This window comes from Equus quagga, chromosome 19 (assembly GCF_021613505.1).
Source record: "Equus quagga isolate Etosha38 chromosome 19, UCLA_HA_Equagga_1.0, whole genome shotgun sequence".
Classification (NCBI taxonomy): Eukaryota; Metazoa; Chordata; class Mammalia; order Perissodactyla; family Equidae; genus Equus; species Equus quagga.
In genome coordinates, this window is record NC_060285.1 from 11,178,207 (window position 1) to 11,196,380 (window position 18,174).

The following is an 18,174-nucleotide window of genomic DNA, read 5'->3' on the forward strand; positions in this document are numbered from 1 at the left end:
CCCCCCCCCCCCCCCCCCCCCCCGAGTCCTAGCGACCCGTAAATTTTCTCCTGGAACTGAAGCCAGAAATGCAGGGAGGGGTCGCCTCAGGGTCGCGGGGGTTCCCGCCGGCCGACAATCCTGCTCCTGCGGGCGGCGAGCTTCACCGCCCCTCCCCCTGTTGGGGAGAATTGGAGGGGGCCGGGAGGGGGTCCCGGGAGTCGGGCGCCCAGGCCGAGGCCGAGGGGGGCACGATGAAGGAGGGCTGCCTCCAGATTGGCTTGGCCTCCCCTCGCCTCGCCGACACTGCAGGGCCTGGGGTCTTCTGGACTCGGGCCGGACGCGCCCGGGCACCCCCGCAGGCAGCTCTCGGGTTCCCCCCCTAGCCCGAGCTCAGAGCAGTTTCCCGCCGGCAGACGGCGGAACTCCCCCCGCCCCTTTAACGCGAGCCCTTTAAAGACCCGGGAGCCGCAGGGCTGCGGGCAACTCCTCCTGGGAAATGTAGTCCCCGGCGCCCAGCCCCGCGCTGCGCCCGCCAGGACCCTCGCGAGCCTCGAGCCGCTGGCCGCCCCGGGCGTGGGGAGGGATCCGACCTCGGCTGTCCAGTCGCGCGGGGAGGGGCCGGGCCTCCCTGCTGTTTTCTCATCTGTCCAAAAGGGGCTCTTCCCACCTTTGGGGTCGCTGTGAGGGCGAAATGAAGTCCTGTGTGGAAAAGTGTCAATGGCGTGAGAATACCAGGGCTCATGTTTTCACGGATGCGCGCGCGTGCGTGTGCCAGCATTTATGAGCGCTTGACACACATCTCCATTTTTCAGACAGGAGCTCTAGAGAGGCTAAGAGCCTTGTCCAAGATGGGTCAACCTGAAGGAGGGTGACAGGCCGACAGACTCCCAAGCCAGTGACTTTCCCACTGCACCTCCTGTGGTCTCCAGAGACCTTGCAAGACACGCACTCATTCTGGACTTCCGAATGCTAAGATGTTCGCTTGATGTGTGTGTTGCACTGAGGTAGGAGCTGGGATCCAGCTGGAGCAAGACACAGGAGATCCCTGCCCTGTGGAGCTGACATTCTAGAGGAGAAGATAGATAAGCAACAGACTAAATAAAGTCAATTATATAGTATGTAGGGAAGCCATAATTGCAAAGACAAAACTGAGCAGGGGGAGGGGGAGGTAATAGGCAGTGCTGAGAGGAGCTGGTTTGCAGTTTTAAGTAGGGTGGTCAGAGAAGGCCTTTAAGAAGCTGACATGTGAGCAAAGATTTGCCATGGAGGCGAGGGAGGGGGCTATTATTCTTGGAGGAAGAATCCCCCAAGCAGCGGGAACAGCCAGTGCAAAGGCCCTGAGGCAGGAGTGTACAGGGCGGCTGAATCAAGGAAGACAGTAGGAGATGAGTTTTTAAAAGGTAAGCAAGGGGAGTAAAGGAGGCACAGGTCATGTAGGGTGTTGCGGGCCCTTTTGCTTTTACTCGGAGTGAGATGGGAGCCACTGGAGAATTTTGAGCAGAAGAGGGATGTGATGGGACCCACAGTCAACAGTTAGCCAGAGTTAACTCTAGCCACGCTGCGGAGAAGAGGTTGCAGAGGGCAAGGACAGAGCAGAGTCAGGAGGCGGTTGTGGTAATCCGGGTGAGAGATAATGGTAGTTTGGCCCAGGTGGCAGCAATGGAGGGGAAGGGGAGTGGTCAGGTCCCAGGAGGACTCCAAGGATTTTTGGCTTGAACAATGGAAGAGGGAGCTGTCATTAACGGAGGCAGGGAAGACGAGGGTGGAGCAGGTTGGAGAGTTCTGGCCCGGTTAGGTTTGAGATGTCTCCCAGATGTGTGAGCGGAGATGCTAAGAAGGCAGGTAAACAGAAGACTCTGAGCCTGCAGTTCAGGGAGAGAGTTTGGGGCCTTAGATGCGCCTTTGGGTGCTATCAGCAGAGAGCTGGTATTTGAAGACCTGAACTGGGCGTGATCAGAGGGCGTGAGGGCAGACAAGAAGAGGACAAAGGACTGAGCCTGGGGACACTGACAGGAGAAGGAGGGAGTGAAGAGGAGGCACCAGCAAAGGAGACCAAGAAGCAGCAGCCAGAGAGGCGGGAGGAAAACCCGGGAGGGGGCGTCCGCGAGGCCAGTGAGGAAGGAGGCGCGTCAGGTGGGGAGGGAGAGGCCAGTCCCTCCAGTGCCACTGGCCAGGACAGCGAAGGCCATCGTCTGTCCTTGAGGAAGAGGAAGACATTTGACCAGAGGATCCCCAGAGCCCTTCCAACTCTCTGGGACTCACAAGCAGGGCTCGGGATGGGGCACAGTTTCAGCCCCCAGCTTTTTTTTTTTTTTAATTTTTTTTCCTTTTTCTCCTCAAAGCTCCCTGGTACATAGTTGTATATTCTTTGTTGTGGGTCCTTCTGGTTGTGGCATGTGGGACGCTGCCTCAGCGTGGCTTGATGAGCAGTGCCATGTCCGTGCCCAGGATTCGAACCAACGAAACACTGGGCCACCTGCAGCGGAGCGCGCGAACCCAACCACTTGGCCACAGGGCCAGCCCCAGCCCCTAGCTCTTAAACGTCTTTCCTTTAGGGGCAAGAGGAAGTAAGAAAGTTGGCCGGGGGCCGGGGGCTGAAGGAAGACTTCCCAGAAGAGGAGACGGGAGTGGGCTTTGAAGGATGGATAGAATTCCCACAGGCAATGGGGCGATGGTGTTCCACTCTGAGGGAACAGCAAGAGTAGAGGCACTGAGGAGGGATGTGGGGGACCTCACAGGCAGAAGGGAGGGACTGCATGGTTTCCGCAGGAGATGTGGTGGGAGAGGGAGCCAGGCCTGCAGCCGGGCAGAGGGGCACGGAAGGTACATGTGCAACGGAAGCAGGGTGTGACACGATCAGATTGGCATTTTAGAAGGACCGCTGGCTGCAGTGTGATGGGTGGACTGGAGAGGACGAGACTGAAATAGGAGAGACCAATGTGGAGGCAGTGAAGCCAGCTGTGGGGATGGCGGGGGCTGGACTGCAGGATCATCCAAGAGGTCAACTGACAAGCCTTGAAGAGAGGGATGAGGGAGAGAAAGCTGACAGTGTCAACATGGGTGTCAGGATGTAGACTGTGACAGGTAGGGGAGAGGGTGACTCTGGCCATCTGGGGTTTGCAGAGCCTGGAGGGCTCCAGGCGGAGGTGTCTGGAGGCAGCTGAACAAGGAATCAGGGGCTTAGGGAGGAAGGTCAGGGCCAGAGACGGGGAATTGAAGGGTTTGCAGTGAAGAGTCAGCCGTTCTCCATGAGCTCTCCCCGGGAAGTGTGGAGAGAGACTGGGGGAGGGGCCGTGGACACAGCCCCGGGATCCCAGCGTTTTAGGATCAGGTGGAGGAAGAGGAGCCGAAAACCATGGGGAGGTGGGCTCAGGGCCAGGGCCCTGTGAGGACCTCGCTCCTCTGGAAATCCTCCCCAACCTCAAGTCCCAGCCCTTGGCCCGCCTCCTCCAGGAAGCCTGCTGACTTGCCATCTCCCCTGGTTTAGTTCTTTACTGGGAGCTTCCTGCCTTTCAGTGTAGATCAGTGGTTCTCAAATGGAGGCGATTGTGTGCCCCCAAGAACATTTGGCAATGCCTGGAAACATTTTTGATTGTCACAGCTGGGGAGATGGTACCCGCATCTAATGGATAGAGGCCAAGGATGCTGCTTTTTTTTAAAAGCAGCTCTTTTTTTTCATAGTTGGCCCTGAGCTAACATCTGTTGCCAATCTTCTTTTTTTTTCTTCTTCTCCCCAAAGCCCCCCAGGACATAGTTGCATATTCTAGTTGTGAGTGCCTCTGGCTCTGCTATGTGGGAGGCTGCCTCAGCATGGTCTGATGAGTGGTGCTAGGTCCGCACCCAGGATCCGAACCAGCGAGACCCTGGGCCACCGAAGCGGAGAGCGCAAAGTTAACCACTCGGCCACAGGACCGGCCTAGGGATGCTGTTTTAACATCCTACCACAGCACAGTGCCTCCCGCCAACAAAGAAGTATCTGGCCTCAAATATCCACAGTGCCAAGGTGGAGAAACTGTGGTGTAAAGAAAATCTGTGAGGTCGGGGTTCCCCGAGGGTGGGGCATCCCGCCTCATTTGTCCCTGTGCCAAGCTCAATTTTCTTGTTAAAGATGCTCAGAGGACGTTAATTGACGCAATGTGAACTTCAATGAATTCTAGTCCCGGGATGGTGAGCACATGTTAGCGTGTGCCAAGCACAGGGCTAGTTCAAGACTCATTAAATCTGCCGAGCCATCCCGGGGGTGGACACTGTTATTATCCCCGATTTACAGATGGGGAAGCTGGGGCAGAGAGGCGAAGTAACCTGCCAAAGTCACACAGCCAGTATGCTTCAGGGGACAGAGGCCCTTTCATATCACCTGTGTGACACCAAAAGCAACAGTAACAAAACCAAAAATAAACAAGTGGCACTACATGAAACTAAAAAGCTTCTGCACAGCAAAGGAAACCATCAGCAAAATGAAAAGGCAACCTACCAAATGGGAGAAAATAATTGCAAATCGTGTATCTAATGAGAACTAATATCCAAAATATATAAAGAACTTGTTCAACTCAACAGCAAAAAAACCCCAAACAAGCTGATTTTAAAAAGGGCAGAAGAGGGGCTGGCCCCGTGGCCGAGTGGTTAAGTTCGCGCGCTCCGCTGCAGGCATCCCAGTGTTTCGTTGGTTCGAATCCTGGGCGCGGACATGGCACTGCTCATCAGACCACGCTGAGGCAGCGTCCCACATGCCACAACTAGAAGAACCCACAACGAAGAATATACAACTATGTACCGGGGGGCTTTGGGGAGAAAAAGGAAATAATAAAATCTTTAAAAAAAAAAAATTAGTTTAAAAAGGGCAGAAGATCTGAATAGACATTTTTCCAAAGAAGATATACAGATGGCCAACAGGTACGTGAAAAGGTGCTCAACATCACCAATCATCAGGGAAATGCAAATCAAAACTACAATGACGGGCTGGCCCGGTGGCACAGCAGTTAAGTGCGCACATTCCGCTTCGGTGGCCCGGGGTTCGCCAGTTCGGATGCCGAGTGTGGAGATGGCACCACTCAGAAGGCCATGCTGTGGTAGGCATCCCACATATAAAGTAGAGGAAGATGGGCACGGATGTTAGCTCAGGGCCAGTCTTCCTCAGCAAAAAGAGGAGGATTGGCAGCAGATGTTAGCTCAGGGCTAATCTTCCTTAAAAAAAAAAAAAAACAAACCCACAATGAGCTATCACCTCATACCTGTTAGAATGGCTTTTATCGATAAAACAAGAAATAACAAGTGTTGATGAGGATGTGGAGAGGGAACCCTTGTACACTGTTGGTGGGAATGTAAACTGGTGCAGCCACTATGGAAAACAGTATGGAGCTTCCTCAAAAAGTTAAGAATAGAAATACCATATGACCCAGCTATTCCTCTGCTGGGTATATATCCAAAGAAAATGAAATATATATACAATGAAATATTATTCAGCCATGAAAAAGAATGAGATTTTGCCATTTGCAACAACATGGATGGACCTCAAGGGCATTATGCTAAGTGAAATGTCAGACAGAGAAAGACAAATACTACCATATGATCTCTCTTATATGTGGAATCTCAAAAAGAAAAAAGAGCAATAAGCTCATAGATACAGAGATTGGTGGTTGCCAGAGGTGAGGGGGTGAAGGGTGGGAGAAATGGGTGAAGGGGGTCAAAAGATAAAAATAAAAAATAAAATAAAATAAATGCCAATCACATAGGTGGTCATATATACACATATGAAAAAAAATCACTTGTGACCATCCTTCCTTGTCTTGGAAATTCATCAAGTAATAGATTATTACCACTGTCCTTAATAGATTATTACCCTAAGTAAGGGACCCCTTACTTAGTTTACTGAATAAATGAATGAATTTGTATGTCCCTTCCTGGCAAACAGATTGTACATATTACAACAAGGGGAGAAAAAAATGTCTGCAGATTTTTCTTCCTGGTGAGAGATCCTTGGTCATTTAAGATGATGTTGCTACTTTTGAAGCTTTTGTTTTTACTTTTTTTTTTTTTTTGGTGAGGAAGATTGTCTCTGAGCTAACATCTGTGCCAGTCTTCCTCTATTTTGTATGTATGTTTAAAGAAAACAACAGCTCAGTCCTCCTCCCCCAGCCCCAGCACCCGCCATCCTACTTTCTGTCTCTGTGACTTTGGCTCCTCTAGGTGCCTCATCTAAGTGGAATGACACGGCATTTATCCTTTTGTGACTGGCTTATTTGACTTAGCATAATGTCCTCAAGGTTCATCCATGTAGTAGCCTGTGTCAGCACTTCCTTCCCTTTTAAGGCTGAATGATATCCCATCTCACGTACAGACCGCATTGTGTTTATCCCTTCATCCATTGATGGGCGCTTGGGTTGCTTCCACCTTTGACTCCTGGGAATAGTGCTGCTATGAATATGGGTGTATCCAGCTTCTTTTAGGAGTGGGGAACATTTTGCCCTGCAGGGCCCCAGATGAGGTCAGAGAGTAACGCCTGCCGTCCTCAGGGCTCTCTCTTCTCCCCTGAGGAGAGGGAGGAAAAGAATAGGTTACCCAGCGTGTCGTCTCCCACTGCTGCTGCACCAATTACCCCAAATGTGGTGGCTTGAAGCAACACCTGTTTATTCTCTTGCTGTTCTGGGAGTCAGAAGTCCAAAATGGGTCTCACTGGGCTGAAATCAAGGCGTCGGCCGGTATGCGTTCCTCCTGGAGGCTCTGGGGAGAATCCGTTTTCTTGCCTTTCCGCTTCAGCGGTGACTTGCATTCCTTGGCTCGTGGGCCCTTTCCATCTTAAAAGGCAGCGCTGGTTGGTCGAGTCTTTTTCATGACGCCGTCTCTGATTCTGACTCTTCTGCCTCCCTCTTCCTTCATTTGAGGACCCTCGTGATTACCCTGGTCCCACCTGGATAATTCAGCATGCTCTCCCATCTCGAGGTCAGTTGAATTCCCCCTTGGCATGCGGCATAGCATCTTCACAGGGATTAGGGCGTGGACATCTTTGGGGAGCTGTTAATCTGCCTCCCCCACACAGCTGACTACGGGCGTAACCGGGCAGGGCCTGGGGGCTGCGAGCGACATCCCTCCGCACCACACAGCACCAGGTGAGGCCCAGCTCCCGTCTAGGCTGTTCCCTTGTTCTGAGAAGTCCCTCCTTGGACAGAGAGCTGGAGGCAGCTTGGCCACCATCCGGTCCCCTCGAAGCAGTGTGGCTGCTGGGAAAGGTGGGGACATTTGTAAAAACCCTTTGGCTGGACTCCGTTAGATTCCTAGTGCTCCTAAACGTCAGTTGCTTTTCAGTTTAAAGAATCTACGCAACATCTAGCCCTGGTGGGGTGATGGGCAGCTCGTATTTCTAGCAAGTCCCCAGACAAAGAGTAACCAGGAACCTGGTGGAGAAGAGGGAACCTAGCCCTCCGGCGTGTAGCAGCCATCCTCCTGAGTGAGGGGACCGTCTGCTGGCCCCTTCTCCGTCCTCCCCACCCTCCATCTCCAGGTCCTGCTCCCTTTCCCTCGGGGCCCCGTTCTCCCTTCTGCCTGGTCTACCTCACAGATTGTGAGCCTCGACTCAAACCGAACAAGCTAAAGCCTCTCAGAAGTCGAGGGCACCCCGGCGGGCTCCAGTTGAGTCTCTTCACTTGCTGGGTGCTGGGAATGAACAGGACAGACTCGGCGCTTGGCCTCATGGGGCCCAGAGTCCAGTGGGGGAGACGGCATTGATATCATTGCAAATTATGGTGGTATCGAGTGCCGAGGAGGAAAAGAACTAGGGGCCGTGACGGGGTGACGGGGGGCTTATGTAGATCGGGAAGGTTGTGTGGCTAGGATGGGGCCAGCGAGGGGGGGTGTGACGTGAGATACCGTCAGAGGGCGAGCCAGCCAGAGCACGTGGGGCTGGAAGCCACAGCAGGGGATGTCGATTTTGTTCTGAGTGCAGTGAGAAGCCACTGCAGAATTTTAAGCTTAAAATTTCAGGTCTCTTAAAATAATGAAGCCAGGGGCTGGCCCCATGGCCGAGTGGTCAAGTTCGCGCGCTCCGCTGCAGGCGACCCAGTGTTTCATTGGTTCGAATCCTGGGCGCGGACATGGCACTGCTCATCAGACCACGCTGAGGCAGCGTCCCACATACCACAACTAGAAGGACCCACAACGAAGAATATACAACTATGTACTGGGGGGCTTTGGGGAGAAAAAGGAAAAAAATAAAAAAATCTTAAAAAAAAAAATAATAATGAAGCCAAATATTTTAAAATAAAAAAATTAAGTTATAGCACACATCATTCATGCAAGAGAGTATGCAACGCATGTACAATCTATAACTAATATGGAAACAAACACCTGTGTTTCCCTCGCTCAGGTTAACGTAAGAAACATCACCAGTGCCACGGGAGCCCCCTTTGTGCCCTGATCACATCTCCGTGACCTCTGACCTGAAATTGTAAGCAATTGTCTGGCTTTTCTTTATGGTTTTCCCATATATGTACTTATCCCCATACACCACACAGCTTAGTTTTGCGTATTTTAGGACCATATACAAATGGAATCATACTGTGGGTGTTTTTTTCTGGGACTTGCTTCTTTCACTCCATGTATTTTTGAACGTCATCCACGTTGGTGCAAGTAGCTGTGGCTCATTGCTTTTCACTGCTATCATCAGAGCAAATAGTGCTTTTGGAGGACCTGAAGTTTATACAATTTTTGGAGTCCTTTTTAAAAAAATTACAAAATTAGAATACTAGGGAAGAAGTGATTTATATTTAGAATGAGAAAAGAACTCACAACAAATTATATATATATTTTTAAAGCTTATAAATATCACAAGCATCACAAAATCCAGAAATATAATATTTTTACTAGTTAACTCTTTTACGCGCGTTGCTAGGACCCCTCTCAGGGCCTTGCAAGGGACTTGGGCAACGGAGGGGCCCTAAGGCTTCAGCAAGGTCAGCTTCACAGTGACTTGGTCCCAGAATGTGGCATGTTCCATATAGGAAGAGGCCACAGCTCATCTCCATTCTCTTGGCAGCAGCATGGTCCCAAAGACACCCGTGCCCTAATCCCTGGGCCCTGGTATATGTTCTGTTACATGACAAGAAGGAATTAAGGTTGCAGATGGAATTAAGGGTGTTGATCTTGAGCTGGGGAGACAATCCTGGGTTATCCAGGTGGGCTCGATGTAACCACAAGGGTTCTTAAATGGGAGAAGAGGGAAGCAGAGAAGTCAGAGCCAGAGAGATGGCATTGTGGAAAAGACTCAACCGGCCTGTGCTGCCTTTTAAGATGGACAGGGCTCATGAGTCACAGAATGCAGGCTGCCTCTGAAAACTGGAGAAGACAAAAAACACCTTGATTTTAACCCACTGGGACCCATTTTGGACTTCTGACCTCCCGAACTATAAGAGCATAAAGCCGTGTTGTTTTAAGCCACCAAGCTTGGGGTAATTTGTTACAGCAGCCATTGGAAACTCATACACTCCTGTAAATGGGTCTTTGGGTTGTTTCCAGTTTCTTGCTTTCCAGGCAATGTTGCTGTGACTTTTCTACTGCAAGTGCGCTGGCGCAAACAGGAAGGAGTTGCGTTATGCACAGCTTCAGCTTTACCAGGTCATGCCGGCTGCTCTCTACAAGCTGCCATCTTGGTGATGATTAGGGAAAGGCACAATGAAGGTGGCGAGACCACTGGGGGCCCTCCCCGCTCTGCAGGTACTGAACTAACAGGTGGCAGTGGAGGTGGAAAGAAGGGGCAGATGTGAGAAATATCCTGGAGGACCAGCCCACAGGATTTGCTAAAGGCTTCATTGTGGGGCCTGAGGGAGGAGTCCCTGGTTCCTGGAGCAGAAGCAAGGATGGGGGTGGGTCCAAAGCTGGTGATGGCCCGGTGACACCACGACCCTTCCTCGGTGGGCCTTCCCCTTTTCTGCCCTAACTGGCAGCTCTCCGGGCCCCTCCTCATCCAGCTTCACCCTGTGGAAGCTGACCTCTCACCTGCTTCCCCCAAATTAGGAAAACAATCGCAAACCCATGTGGATCGAGAGTCAAAGGATGGACAGAGAGACAAACTCACACTGCAGGACAGAGGCCTGAGCATGCAGGTGACAGCTTCACAGTTAAACTTTAACTGAGTTCACTGAACTAAGCTTTAGCCAATTTCCCAGGATTTGAAGCAACAGAACACATCACCAAGGCAAAGACCGAGGGTTTTGACCCCACAGAGATAGTCTAACCTCCCGCGTGGACAGCATCTTGGGAAGGCTCCGTGCCGCTCACACGGGAGAGGAGCCACACGTGTAGACAGGGGCAATGTCTACGATACGTTCACTGAGAAAAGCAAGCTAAGAACAATGTGTGTGTGGGACCCTCATTTTAACAAAATAGGGAAATTAGAGTGCTCTGTACAGGTGCGCAATAATAGTTCACGTTTACTGAGCAGTTACTGTAGGCCCGCACTGGGCCAAGTGCTCTCTTGATGGGTACTGACGCCCTGGATCTTTCGCTGTCATTGTCACTTCCTTGGACAGATGGGCGAGGAACTTGCCAAAAGGGATCTGACTGTATCTCTTAACCAGCTCTCAAAGCTGTCCCTCCCGTACGCAGGGGACCAGGTGGGTAAATCTGTGGCTGGTCTCAGGAGCCCCAGGAGGAAGGAGCTCCGGGCGCCAAGCCCTTCCTCATGCGGGTCAGTGGGATTGGCGGCCACCTGACCCACTGGGGCAGTCCTGACCAAGGTCGGCTGGCAAAGAGGATGCCTGTGCCTCAAAAGAGGGTACTCACTCAATGGAAAAAGGGAAGTGGACAGGTGACCCAAGCTCAGAGCCAGAGGCCAGGCATTGGGATGGGGGCAGACGCCACGTGGGGCTTGCTGCTGGTCCCACCCCTCTGGCATCATTTCCGCTTCAGGGAGCAAGGACTGAGCTCGTGGTATGAACGAGAGGGCTATACCCTCGGGGTCCACGGGCAGGCAGGGCAGGGCCTTGTGGTGGTGAGACTGGCCTCCTTTGGATGGAGTGGATCCCTTAGGACTCTCAGACTATTCTGGAAGACACCTCAAGAGGGAGACGCTGGGCTTCTTACCAATAAATGCGTGAGGGTGCATGAGAGATTGGTGAAAAATCAGCCACATGGCACTGTGACCTGGGTCATTCTCCAGGCTGGGCCAATGGGCCGTGGGTGTGTGCCTGCGTGCCTGCCACCTTAGTGGCAACAGTTTTCTCTGAGAAGTGGAATTGGGTCATGGGGCGCTTTTAGTTTTTACTTTATACACATCTATATTGTTTTAGTTTGATGAACAATAAGCAGGTATTACTTTTGTAATAAAGAAAGAACCTTCATAATGTCAAAACCTACATACGATGAAAAGGCAAAAATATATATAGAAAAAACCCTTCAGAGTAAATATGACGAATGGTAAGCATCCTTATGGTGTAGAATAGTGCTACATGTTCTCAAGAGAAAAATGGTAACGCCCCAATGGGACAAAGTACGTGAACAGATCGTTTATAGACGAGTAAATACCAGGAGCTGATTTGATCTCATGAGTCAGCAAAACGTGCAGCTTTAAGCAAGAGTGATGTCATATTTGTCCCCTTTCACATTAACCAAGTTTCTTAGAAATGATAACAGTGCTGGCGAGAGCGGAGGGGGAGGGGCGCTCCCTGACCCGACTCACCAGGGACGCCGTGCGTTCGATCAGCGTGGTTAGATAACAATTTGCCACTAGGAATCCAGAGCTGTGAATTGTTCAGACTCAACCTGGACCCAATCGTGCAAAAAGAACTGGATAAACCCACACTGAGGGACGTTCTGCAAGATGACAGGCCTGGGCCCTCCAAAATCGTTGAAGTCACTGAAGACTACGGAAGGCAGGAGATGTTCCAGACTGAAGGAGACGGAAGAGCCCTGCGACTGGACCCTGGATTTAAAAAAGATTCTAAAAGACGTTATAGAAACAATTGAGGAAATTTGAATGTGAATTGTATATTAGATGATATTGGGCCTGTGTTCCAGTCTTTTTTTTTAAAGATTTTTTTTTTTTCCTTTTCCTCTCCAATCCCCCCAGTACATAGTTGTATATTTTAGTTGTGGGTCCTTCTGGTTGTGGCATGTAGGATGCTGCCTCAGTGTGACCTGATGAGCAGTGCCATGTCCACACCCAGGATCCGAACCAGTGAAACCCTGGGCCGCCAAAGCAGAGCTCGCGAACTTAACCACCCGGCCACAGGGTCTGCCCCTGTGTTCCAGCCTTGAATGTGCTCACTGGATTGTGGTTGTGGAGGCTGGGTGTCCTTTTGCTTGAGAGACATGTGCTGAAGGATTGAGAGTGTCGTGATGTCGGCAACTCAGATCAGTCTGCAAAATACATGTGTTTAGACGTGATGCAGCTGTATGGATCGACGATCTGTGTATGCGTAGACACAGGTGTCAAGAGAGAGCACAAGAGAGAAATAAAAAGCGCAAAATGGCAACAATCTTGAACCTGGGCAAGGGATGTATGGGAATTTATTGTACTATTCTTGCAACTCGTCTGTAGGTTTGAAAACCTATCGACTAAGTTGGAGGGAAAGTGTTCGAGGCCAAGCGAGTCCATTCTCAGCCCCGCACCTGTGTGAGAGAGGCTGGCCCTGGCCCTGCTCCCAAACACCACCCAACCTGCTCCTGCTCTCCCCGGTCCTTAGAGCCCCACCCGCAGCACCTCAGGGCTGGAGACCCTTTGCAGGCCTATGCGGGGGTTCACAACACACGCTACCTACTCCCCTCTGGCCCCACTCTGGATCCCTGAGCCAGTCCCTGCGACTCAACCCCTCATCCCACATGAGGCCCAGGATGAAGTCAAACCCCGACCCTGGTTCCAGAGCTTGGCACTCACACCTGGGCTGTGACAAGCAGAGCGGGTCCCGTCCTGGCTCTGTCCATGACCTTCCTTGCTGGGTCTCTCCCTTGGCTCTGCCCTGGGACGGTTCCCTCACGGGACTTGCCCATCCGTCCTCCCTGGAACTCCGGGTTTGGGTGTTTTCCAGCCATGGGCAAGCGTGTGGATGGGCAGCCACGGCCAGGAAGGCCCCAGAGGAGGGGTCTGCCAGGAGAGGCCCCGAGCACGCCACCCCTACTCCGAGGCTGTGCTTCTGCCCCTCCGTGCAGGCCCTGCTGTGGGAGCCCAGGCACGTGGGGCTGTTTGTGTTTCTTATTTTTAAAAAGCTATAACACCCAACGTCAGCGCCAGCTGTTTTCCTAACCTCGGGACACGTGCTCTGCTATCGAAGCGGTCAGCTGAGCTTGACCATAGGGCCCCTCACGTGAGCGAGATCCCGCCTGGAGGAGGAGATAAGGAGGGGTCCCCGGGGGAGGGGGACGACAAGGGCATCCTGGGAGCAACACACAACACAAAATAAAACCAGAAGTTCCAGGAAAAGATGACAAAGCACACAGGTCTTGGCCCCTTCCGTCCCAGGGACCTAAACCAGCCCCCCCCCCCCCCCCCCCGGCGCTTTGATGTCCTCCAGGCAGCCCCACATCCTCACGGTCCAGAGGAAGGAGCAATGGCTTTCCTCGGCCCCAGCTTTTGATAATGAAGAGCAAAGCTTTTTAGAATCAAAAAATTCAGAAAAATCAAATTATGGAAGCTGAGACTCTTGTACTCACTCATGTTAGAATTCTCACTTATGTTAGGATTCTAAAATATAACATATTAGAAGCACAATCTCTTATAGCTGGAAAGTGGTTAGGCAGATGAGCAAATTCTGCTTTTCTACTCTGTGCACCACAGTCTCAAATATTTGAGGGCACCATCAGCGGCCAAAGGGACCTGGAGCCGAGGCTGGATGCCCAGGATGGCGAGGAGGCCCACACACTGGGCCTGGCTGCCGATGGGCAAAGGCCATGCCCACCTGGGGCCCAGATGCAGCTGGCATCACCCCCTGCAGGTGTTCAAAACATTCAGTGCTGGCTGGGGTGGAGAGCAAAGTGCTGCTCCCTGGGACGAGTATCCGTAAACTCTGGGTCACTGTGGCTCCCTCAGAAAGGTTTAGGGCCCTTTCCCCATGGGCACTGAAGGTGTTTAAATACACCCTAGGAGGCACGCGGGATGGTGGGTAATCTGCTGTGTGACCTGAGGTAGTTGGCTAACCCTCTCTGAGCACATGTACTCTCTCAGGGTTTGGATGGACTTCACGGACCCACTAGAAAGCCCACAAAGTCTAGCATAGTGGTGAGGCCCAAGCACCACAGACCCATATTGTCTGGGTTCAAATCCCAGCCCTGCCACTTATAGGTATGAGGCTGTTGGCAAGATGACCCTCCTGTGCCTCAGTTTCCTCCCCTGCAAACTGGGGATAATAGTGGCACCCACCTGATAGAGTTTTCATGAGGACTAAATGTATATAAATATATGTGTGTGTATGTAATGTGTACATAATAAATGATATATATCTGTGTCGCTTCGAGGAGAGCCTGACACATAGTCACTGCAGTTTAACTGTTAGCTGTCATCATTGTCGGCATTTCAGACACCTGGAAATGAGGTGTTCACCCACAATGAGGCAGCGGAGACTCACAAACATGCCAAGTGTCTTTACTCTGGGCTAAGATTTATGTCAGTTCAAAGTGGGCACAGTGGGTTTTCTCCTGCTGATCCCAAGCTCTCACTGGCAGTTCCGTAGGGCTTGGCTGTGTCAGAATCTCTTATTTCTGAATGCAGTTCGTTTGGGAGACCAAAACTTTTGAAACATGGAAGAGGCCCACTTCTAAGAATCCAGCCTAAGGAAATAACCAGAAACTCCCACAGATATTTGTATATGAGGATGCACTGCGGCATTATTTTTAACCCTAGAAAAACTGGAGAAGACTTCCGTGTGAAGCAGTCAGGGAGGAGCCAGTGGAATAAATCTCGGTCTCCTGAAGCCGGGGAGAATAGCGATGGAGCGCCCCGATTTGCTGGCCTGCAGAGATGGTGGTACGTCAGGAGGTGAAAAAGCTGTATTTCAATGGGGTAGTTTTTAGCATTTTGAGGTTTCCAAGTAGCCTATGTGTAGTGTGATCCCGTGAAAAGCATGTAAATTTTACATTAAAACAAATAGTTAAATATCCAGGGGCCAGCCCCGTGGCCCAGTGGTTAAGTTCGCACGCTCTGTTTCGGCAGCCCAGGGTTTTGCCAGTTCGAATCCTGGGCGCGGACATGGCACTGCTCACCAGGCCACGCTGAGGTGGCGTCCCACATGCCACAACTAGAAGGACTCACAACTAAAAACACACAACTTTGTACTGGGGCGCTTTGGGAGAAAAAGGAAAAATAAAATCTTTAAATATCCGTAGTTATGTGTACACACAGGGTTACAGAATAGTCTGACAGGATATTCAATAAACTAATGAGATTTAGCTCCAGGTGGTGGGTTTATTGATGATTCTTTTTGCTTTTAGCTACCTGGTTTTTCTCACTTTCAAAAGTTAACATACCTCACTTGTATGGTAAATCATTTTTTAAACTTAGAGGGGATATAAAGAAAGTGACAAAGAAACTGGTTCCTGCTGTACTCAGAGAGCACCAGGGCCCTTGGTGGCGGAGCCCGAGCCTGGTCCCAGTGCCGAGAGACTTATGCCGGGTCCAGTGGCCTCTTCCCTCTCCTCTCAGAGGGGGTTTTCTGAGGGCCCCTCTGTGCCTAGCACTGTGCCTAGTGCCTTGCGGTCATGACATCACTGCACCTCCATGACCTTCCTCTGAGGCAAGGATGAGCATTCCATCATTTGCAGATGAGGAAGTGGAGGCTCAGAGAAGTTAAGGGATGTGCCCAAGGTCACACAGGTGAAAGGTGCTGGAGCCGGAACCAAAACCTGTTGGATTTGGGATGAAGACGATGCCCTAACCAAACAGGAGTCGGGAAGGCCTGTAGGGGGAGCCCTCACGCCCTAGCTCATCTCCAAGCACACCAACCCGGATGCCGGGCGGCTCCATCCTGACGACGGGAAGTAGAACTCCTCCATGGCTCGAGGAGGACCGCTCCTGGCTCCCAGCAGCCCAGCCAGTGAGGAGCCGGCGCCCCTGAACTGTCGCTCTCCCCCCGTGGACTTTCCCCCAGAGCAGCCCCTCCCTTCTTCTATCAAAAGGCAGCTCCCTTGCCCTGTTTTCTGGATTTGCCTGAGGTTTGCCATAGCATGCCCATCCGAAATTGCAATTCTCTTGGCTGTTCCCTGATAAACTCGCTTTGAGGATAAAATAACAGGCGACTTTGCTATTTAAGCTGACGGACTCCCAAGCGCGTGCCTGTAACCGTTCCGTGGTCCTGTCTGGCTCTTGCTTGGAGCTCTGGCCAGCAGAAGTTATGGCCAGCCCCGCTCTGTATAGGCAGTGGGGGTGGGGGGGGGGGGGGGGGGGGGTGGGGACCACGAGAGCCCTTCTTCCCTCGAGTACAGTCTCTGTGTCCCCAGCCTGACAAGGAATTCCTGAGATGCTCTCTGAATCTTAGCTGAGTTAGCACACACTGATAATGGTGGAGCTGACATCCCTGTCCCCCGTGGAGCACAGTGATACAGCCTCTGATGTTTGGCCACCCGAAGTGGAGACTGCCTTTCCCAGCCTCTTTGGCAGCTAGGAGTGGCCAGGTACCAAGTTCCAGCCAAAGGAATGTAAGTGGAGGTGTTGTGCTAGAGCTTCCTTAACAGAAAGCTGCCATAGGCCCTTTGCCCCTTCTTCATTTCACTTCTATCTGCTGGCTGAGATGCAGACGTGTTGACTGGAACTAGAGCAGCCATCTTGGGCCATGAGGTGTATTTGTGAATGGAGACTGTGCATGAAGGAGTCTAGGTCCTAGATAAAAGGATACAAGGAGTCTGGGGGCCGGCCCTGTGGCCGAGTGGTTAAGTTCACGTGCTCTGCAACAGGCAAGCCAGTGTTTCGTTGGTTCGAATCCTGGGCGTGGACATGGCACTGCTCATCCAGCCATGCTGAGGCAGCGTCCCACATACCACAACTAGAGGGACCCATAACTAAGAATATACAACTATGTACCAGGGGGCTTTGGGGAAAAAAAGGAAAAAATAAAATTGAAAAAAAAAAAAGAGGATATAAGGAGTCTGAATCCCAGACACTGTGGCTCAGCCAGGGAGCCCTCCCTTCAGACTTTTCCAGGTAAGGTAAATAAACATCTTTCCTGTTGAAGCTATTGTTATTGCCGCTCACAGCCAAACATATCCTAATTCACTCACTGACGGCCACTCTTTGCCAGAATGTGGGCTGGGTGCTGGGAAGCAAGACAAATCAGACATGAGCCCTATCTTCATGAAACGCAGAGCCCAGAGGGGAGATGAAGATGAAACAGACAATCCTGACATGACTCTGTTTTCAATTTCATGCAGTAAGCCGTCATTTGTTCACACAGTCAGTCAACTCTCACCACCAGCTGGGTCTCCTGCTCAACACAAGGCGCTGTGCTGGGTGCAGGGCCTCTGGCCTCTGACCCGGTGGCTCTAGAATGTGGTTCCTGGCCCCCATCAGTCTGCGTCTACTCTTCTCGGCAGGTCCGAGAAGGCCACCTGGAGCCTGGGGACTGGCCTGCCTCACTGCCCTGCGTGGACATTCAGCTCGGGAGGAGAGGGCGGGGCTGGAGTGGGCGTGTAGAGAGGCGCGTGTGTACAGACGTACTTGGCATATGTTTAGGTGTGCACGAGATGTGCACCTGGGCCCATAGCGGCTTTTGTGTGTATATCTCACACGTACGCATGTGCACACTAGGCATGCACTGAATAAAGCATTAGCTTATACTGTGACATGTGAACACAATGGAGTGACATTAACGTATCATGAGGTACATTATGCTACATGTTAACACGCGTGTTAGAAATCATGACCGTGAACATCTGTTGAACAGTGATCTCAGCACCCCACTGGGACTGCCTCGTGTAATCCTCACGTCTCTCAGAGGCCGGCACTGTTATTATCCCCAGGTTAGAGGTGAGGGCACAGAGGCACAGAGGGGTTAAGTGACTTGCCTGGGGTCACACAGGTAGTCAGTGGTCAGTCCCCAGCCTGCACCCCTGACCCCCAACCTGCCCCGCCCTCCATGCTCGGCCTGGCCTTCGAACACCTGGAGCCCGTACAGGCACGTGCCAGTGCTGTACCCGTGAGCAGGGGCACGTGTGTGGACGGGGCGGCGTGCGCAAAGGTGTTCACGACGGCGCGTCTACAGCTCTGTTGTTGGGGTGTGG